The 7,751-nt window shown below is 37.2% G+C and overlaps 1 non-coding gene across 1 annotated transcript; it reads left to right on the top strand.

Annotated features, from left to right (window-relative positions):
- Positions 1-7,146: 7,146 nt before the first annotated feature.
- Positions 7,147-7,253, top strand: LOC113201664 (small nucleolar RNA U13). The gene has a single exon (XR_003303182.1). It is a non-coding gene; the product is annotated as a small nucleolar RNA U13 (small nucleolar RNA).
- The last annotated feature ends 498 nt before the right edge of the window (positions 7,254-7,751 follow it).

The raw sequence follows: 7,751 nt of genomic DNA, 5'->3' as shown, positions 1-7,751 counted from the left end.
GTGGCTCAGGAGGCTGAGGCAGGTGAATCCTGAGTTCAAAGCTAGCCTCAGCAAAAGTGAGGCACTAAGCAACTCAGCAACACCCTGTCTCTAAATAAAATACAACATAGGGCTGGGGATTGGCTCTGTGGTCTAGTGCCCCTGAGTTCAATCCCCAGTCCACCCCCCTGCAAAAACAAAAACAAAAACAAAAAACCCTTTACCATAAAAACATATATAGGCCTGTATATACAAATGTTTTCAAAATAGTTCAGGTACATCATAGACCCCACAAAACTTTGCTCGGATTTACAACTTGTGTTTTGAAAACATTCATCTGTGTGTCTTCTATTAAGGGAGTCTTTTTGCTGCTACCAGGGATACTCTCGCTTTAGTCTTTGCACATTGCATAAATAAAAATTACCTGGAGCTAATTGCTAGACTTGTACCTGGTTTGCCTTCACCCAGGTATCTACATTTATTTTCAGATGATGCTAATGCAGGTGATGAATAGTCACAATTTGAAAAAAAAACAATGATCACAACTGAGAAACTGAGTAGTGACACAGAGAGAAGAGGCAGCACAAATGCCCCAAAAATATGGTAAAAGCAACCAGACCATTTTTCTCTACCAGATGGAAAACCCAACATAAAGAGGACTTCATTCTGGACCTACTCCTTCTCTGCCCTTCTATTCAGCTTGACCATCTGGAACATTTTTTGGTTTTCCCCAATGATATTTGCCCCCAATGCAAATATTATATTTTTGATATTAAAGATGGAGGATGGGAATTTTTCTCCCACCCCAATTGCATGTGGAGGGATCTAGGGTCCCTCCTTTCTCTTCAGAGTGCCTTGCTTTTGTCCTTACACTCACAGTTTACAACTGTATTACAATTCAGGAGAGGCAAGGACAGGGAGTATTGAGATGAAGGGCTGTGGAGACACTTCTTCACCCGTCTCCAGTTTCAGACAGCAACTTGGTTGGATATTTGACAACAGTGTAGAAGTTTTCCATAGATTGGCAACAGCCACTGGTGAGCCATTCTCCACATTTCTTGAGGCCTAAACTTGTGCCATTGGATGAGAGTGTTATAGATTAAAATGAAGTTAAGATTTTGTTCTTCCTGGAAGGCCAGTATCATCATCTACCTCACTGATACATCAAGACACTGTTTAGAATCAAGCATACATCCACCCCACCCTGATCACATTGGTCCCACAGCCAAAGAATTCCATCAACCTATTTAAATATCAGATTTTAAGTTTTCATTTCAGAAAGCAAATGCGTATTACTTCTGTGGCACAGACTTCAGCTAGCTTTCATAGCCCTGGCTGGTCAATTTCCCCTCTTTCATCTTTTATGATTATAAAGATTGCTTTTAGATGGTAGGAGAAGAAATAGGAGAAATGAGTGGCACTCGTTCTCTGATGTAAGAGGACATTTTAGTGGTTCCCATCAAGGCAAAAGAAAAAAAAAATCAAATTTGATGATTCTTTTATGGTTGACTCAGTGAGGTGGTTCCCTTGGCAACCAACAGGGGAGGTGACAGAGCTGGAAGAGCCGAGAGCGCCCATCTAACTTCACCCACGGGGAATTAAAAAGCTTTCCGATAAACAACACTGATGACACAGGAACAGAGGCTCAAGTGATGGTGGAAGAGACGGGGTGGGTGGCCAGGAAGGAAGACAGAGACTGCTGGGGTTTCATCAAGATTTAAGTGAAACAAAACACACTGGAGGCACTGTTTCATTAGCATTCAAATCAATTAGATTCAATCAAATCTAATTGTTGTGTGTTGCTGTTTGTCTCCTAAGTGATTCCTTGAGGTGAAAAGAACAGAACCTTCCCAATTAGAAAACAGCTTAACAAATATTTCATTGAACACCTAATGAGACTTGTACTGTGGCAGGCCACGAGCTTTCCATACAAAAAGGCATGGGGTTTTGAAAACTGTGTGGGTGGCGGGTTTGAGGAGAAGGCCTGACCCTCTCTAGGGGCACTGAGGAACTGGACTGCACTCCTGGCCTCTCATGAAGATGTGCTGAGAAGAAAAATGAATGAAGGGTACAACCAGTGAAACTCCACATCAGGTCCCACCACAAAAATGGGAAGTTACCCTCTGTGTATGTAGGGTATGTCATACACCCGACTATCCTGTCTAAACAGGACAAATAAAAACATCAAGGAAGGGAAGCTGTTCTGAGAAGTGCTACAGAGTAGACGTGGAAAACAAAATTCTCAGATGCCATTATTCCTTTCTGTGATTATGAAAGACAGGAAGTTTCAAATGTGTGCATGCGTGTGTGTGTGTGTGTGTGTGTGTGTGTGTGTGCATGTGTGTGTGTGTGTGTATCTGTGTCCCTGCCGCCCCCCACCCTTGGCTATTCTAGAACTCTCTCCATTTCTTAAACATATCACTATCAGTTCTACAAATTTGCATCTCTCCTTGTCCCTCAGCTGGAGGTGTTGGTAGCACTCAATCAACTCCATCTCTGGAAATCTGTACAACCTTGCTTGTGGGATTTCAGCTACAAAAATACAAAACTCATTGAATGTAGTGAGTTAAGAGTTTCTCATATATTAAGACAAAGTTTATTCATATGTATGCAATTTTTGAAAAAAATTAATGTGATAAACACAAAATCCTAAAGAGATTGAAATGTGAAGTTCATCATACTGTGATTTATAAATTTTATAAAATCGGATATACTATAAATGACCTACTAAATAAATTGAGATTAGTAATTTTTGACTTCTCCATTCATTGCTACAGAAAATCATGTTTGCAAATAACAAGGAATGCACAGAAATACTCAGAATTATACATATTGTTTAATAAAAAAGTAGGTTACAACACAATGTAAAATATAAAAGAAATGACATATTTATTCATGAAAACCTGGAAGAATATGCCCTTTAAAATTTATTTAACAGTAATTTTCTCTAAGTAGTAGAATTACAGGTGAATTCTGCTTTCAACTTCACATGTCTGTAATTTCCAAAGTTTGATGATAAGTTTGTGCAATTTTTAATCACTTAAAAATGAAGCTGTTTTTGCCAGGTGTGGTGGCACATGCCTATAATCCCAGCAGTTTGGGAATTTCAAAGCCACCCTCAGCAACCGTGAGGCGCTAAGCAACTCAGTGAGACCCTGTCTCTAAATAAAATACAAAATAGGGCTGGGGATGTGGCTCAGTGGTGGAGTGCCCCTGAGTTCAATCCCCGGTTTCCTCCCCCCACAAATTGCACTGTTTTCTTACTATTAAGTTCTTTATACATTCTGGACTCAAGTACTAATATGTGTTTTGAAAATATTTCCTTCCTACCTGGCATGGGTTTTCATTTTTGTTTCCTTTAAAGAGAAGTTTTGAAATCCAATGAAATATAATTTTATGAATATTTTGTTTTATAGCTTGTGCTTTTAGTGTCATACAATTTTTTTGGAGCCAAAGGTCACAAAAAATTACCCTATATTCACTCATAGAACCTTTATATCTAGCTCTATGATACATTTTTGAGTACATTTTTGTATATACAAAGTTAAACCCAAGGTCCTTTTCTTTCTCCATCCCTCTCTGCTCTCTTTCTTTTCCTTAGTGTTAAATTGTTCTAGTGCCACTTAAAAAAATTATTGGTTCTTTTTAGTCATATATGACAATAGGATTCAATTTGACATAATTATAAAAGCATGGAATATAATTTGTTCTAATTCAGTCCCAGTACTAACACTTCCCCTCCCCTTCTCCCTCCTCCTCTCTCTTTTCTCTACTGAACTTTCTTTTGTTTATTTATAGTTTTTTAGAAACTTATTGTCTTTTGGATGTACATGATGGTGAGGTATTCATATATGTACATAGGAAAGTTACGTCAGATTCATTCCACTGTCAGTCCCTACCTCATCCTTCTTCCCTTCCCTTTCCCTTTGTCTGTTCCACAGATCTTTCCTTTATCCTTTTTTAAAACCCCTCCCCCTTATTTTGGATTAACTTCCGCATATTAGAGTAAACATTCTACCTTTGCCTTTTTGAGACTGGCTTATTTCACTTAGCATGATAGTCCCCAGTTTGATCTGTTTATTGGCAAACACCGTAAAGTCATTCTTTATGGCTGAGTAATAATCCATTGTGTATATGTACCACATTTTCTTTATCCATTCATCTGTTGAAGGGCACCTAAGTTAGCTCCGTAGATCGGCTACTGTGAATTGTGCTGCTATAAACTTGGACGTGTCTAGTGCCATTTGTTGAAGAGATCATCCTCTCTCCATTGAGTTTGCACCTCTGTTGAAATCAGTTGTCTACATGGTTCCATTCTGGAACTCTTACTTCTGTCCCATGATCCACATATCATTTTGTTACAGTTACTATCTAATATAGTACAGTAAGTCTTGAAAACAGGGAATGTGAGTTCTCTCACTTTGTTCTTTTTCAAAATCGTTTTGGCCCTTCTACTTCCTTTGCCTTTCTAAATAAATTTTATGACCAACTTGATCATTTTCACAAAATGTCCTGTTGGGATTTAGCATATGTATGTATATACATATTTATTATTGAATATTATCTGTTGTTATCTAGCTCCATACCTGCCTTTCTCAGCTCTTTCGCATATTCTATGTGCTGGAAAGCTACATTTCTCCAATACATTAACTGTTGGAGTTCTGGTGTGTATTATATCCAGGAAGTAATGATTGGAAATTTGAAAGGTGAAAGAGAGCACATTATAATTACTGGTCACAGTAGGTAGAAGTGAGCACTAGTGATAGCTTCAAGGAATTCCAATTCTTAATTTTCATTAGCCATCATTGGTTCTCTAGAATCTTCACCTACTCCTTGATTCTTTAGTGATAATTCTGTGTGCTGTAAAAATTTAAGCTCAGATATATTTTTGATTTTTTTCCCTTACTGAGAACTTACTTCTTTTAAAAAAAAATTTATTGATTTTTTTAAAAATATAAATGACAGCAGAATGCATTTAATTCTTATTTCACATATACAGCACAATTTTTCATATCTCTGGTTGTATATAAAGTATTCGTGTCTTCATGCAAGTACTTTGGATAACTTCTATGGGAAGGATTTGTGTTTCCAGAATACCCATTATCGTAGAGACCCTAAGCTTATAGATTACCTTAAGAAACAAATATATAGTAAAAACACTCAATAATGAACTGTCATTTGAAATACTAGTCTGCCTTTAAGCCCAACCCTTACTTATTCTGGTATCTATAACCACGAGTACATTACAACTTTCACGGTTCACTTTCTTGTACAGGGTTCAGTATTGTTACAACCAATGACAATGCAAGTGTGATGCCAACTGTAAATTGAAATAGCAGATCTTGCAGACTGTATCATGTATGTAAAAAAAAAAAGTCAAAGGTATGTTTAAATTAAATAAAAAAGACTTTTTCAGATTCAAACTAAGTTCATATAGAGTAGAAATGTTACCGTGTGGGGGTCCCAGGAGGTCTGGAGGAGACCTTTACTTGAACCTTCAAAGTTCTTGACTCTGTGGCAGAAAACAATTTAAGGACAAGTCAAATCTTAGTAGCAAAGAAGAAAGTTTATTACAGAAAGTGAAGGTACACACTCTTAGAACAGAAGGCAGGTTAATGGCAAAGGTGAGACACACTGCCAAGGCTTAAGGTTGTGTTTCAATTAGGGCACAAAATTAGCTGGAATATGCATGATCCAAAAGGGCTGGGCATTCTTGTGGCTGGGAAATATTGAGCAAGTCTGAGTTTCCCCATCAGGGGGTGTGGCTGGTAGGTAGTTTTTAGATTATATCAACGGTCAGGTGATAGGCCAGACAGTCACGGCCCAATCAAATATTAATTCATAGTCTCATGAAGCTAATGGTTTCTCCTTATTGAGGTCTTTCCCCCATTTTGCTACATAATTGGAAATTTACAGGGAACTGGAAAATTACAAATTAATTTGGAGTCTGTTTAGCTTCTCATTACCGCTGCCTTTTTTGTCCCTTAAACTCCTTTGTCCTGCTCAAGAGCAGTCTAGGAGTTGTTAACAAGGATATTTTTCCTTTAGGGACTCAGTGTGCTCTCTGTATCTATAAATTTCTATCTCATAAATATCAACAAAGACCATGATAGGATAGACGTTTTCAAAGAAGGAACATTCAAGCACCAAGGAATTAAGAAAGACCTTGAGAAAATTGATGAGTCTTTGAATCTTTTTGCAAAAAATATTTCTACAATTTTACTGCAAATCTAACAGTGGAAGGGGGGTTCTTTTGTGCTAATTTCAAAGAATCACCATCCAAACTAATACAATTTATCCTTAAATTTTGTAAAATAAACTCATGGTTATATTCTAGGGTCAGGAATTCGATAAGATTTTCCCATAATTTAATACATGATCCTCTTTTAAGAATGAATTCTCTTTTGATGATTTTTTTTCTAAGAACCAATCATTGGACAGAAGAATCTAGCCTGGGGTCTTGGAGAGAAAGAGAGTAAACATCACCAACTAGGGGGGAGCTTTCTTCTCTTTCTTGGCCCCTCCCTCCCACAACACTGACCTTAGCTATGCAATTTAGAACCTGCCACTAAGAGAGGGATCTCTCTATTCCTTCCCTCCCTATACCCAAGCCTACAGTTTGGGCATTTATTCTTTTCATGGAGATAAGAGGAAAACATTTAATAGCCCCATTGAAGCACCTGGAAGAGGCACAGTTTTGATCCATCAACATAAGAAAACATTTCTAGAGAATTAAGGACTAGATTGTAAAGTATACTAATAATGCCTTAAAAATATCAGGGACATTTCCTTAAGAGCGTCAAAGACATCCCTAGACCCTGAGGCATTTGGCTTCTGAATTCTCCTGTGAGTAGAAAGCCCAGTATCCTATCTGCTCTCCCCACCACACTTACCTGGTGAATATTTGACAGAATCTTCTTAATTTTCATGGACATGAAAGTCAAAACTAGCACCAGAAGGGAACAGATCCACCTCTTTTCTGCTCATGACTGAAGAAAAATTCTAGTGGAGACCTCCACATATTCCACCAAGACAAGATGGTTTGATGAATTTCCTGGTATCCACAGTGGCTGCAAAAAGGGGCATGTTGGTTCTGAGGTGAGTATGTATGAGCAAGTCAGAAAGGATGCTAAATATCTAACATGGTGCATGAAATCCTAAAGTTAGATTCTCTGGGGGCTCATAAGCATGATGATGGGGTGTTCACACTTACTGTGTGAAAGTGCTTCCTCTGAACTTCATTATGGTAATGTTGGCACATAACCCAGCTGATGTAAAGGAAAAAAAAAACTCGAAGTTGTATTTACTATCTTTGATTTCCATTGTATATTCATTAATAATAGCACTTTCTCCAAATAATAAGGCTGCAATTTCAAGGCCAATACTTATTTTATTTTTCTTCAATCCTTTTATTTGATTTTTCAAACAATGTTTTGCAAAAATGTTAGAAAAATAGTGCAATAAGCTTTCAAAACAATTTTTCTAGATTAATTTGCTACACTTGCACTTTCTTATTTCCTCTCCAGATTATTTGAAAGTTGCACACAGCATAACACTTCATCACTAAGTATTTTAACATGACCTTACTAAAATTAAGGACATTTTTTAAAGAAATCATAATTTTATTATCACATCTTTATTTTCCCCAAAAAGCCAACCCAAAAGCAGCACAATTGGCTGCTTTTGAATCTTTAATTTCTTTTAAGTTAGAATAGTTCCCCCACTTCTAAATATTATTTTTCATGATACTAACTTTTTTCTTAAAGGATTCA

The sequence above is a fragment of the Urocitellus parryii genome, chromosome 1, assembly GCF_045843805.1.
Source record: "Urocitellus parryii isolate mUroPar1 chromosome 1, mUroPar1.hap1, whole genome shotgun sequence".
NCBI classification, from domain to species: Eukaryota; Metazoa; Chordata; class Mammalia; order Rodentia; family Sciuridae; genus Urocitellus; species Urocitellus parryii.
This window is presented reverse-complemented; position numbering and strand designations above follow the sequence as displayed.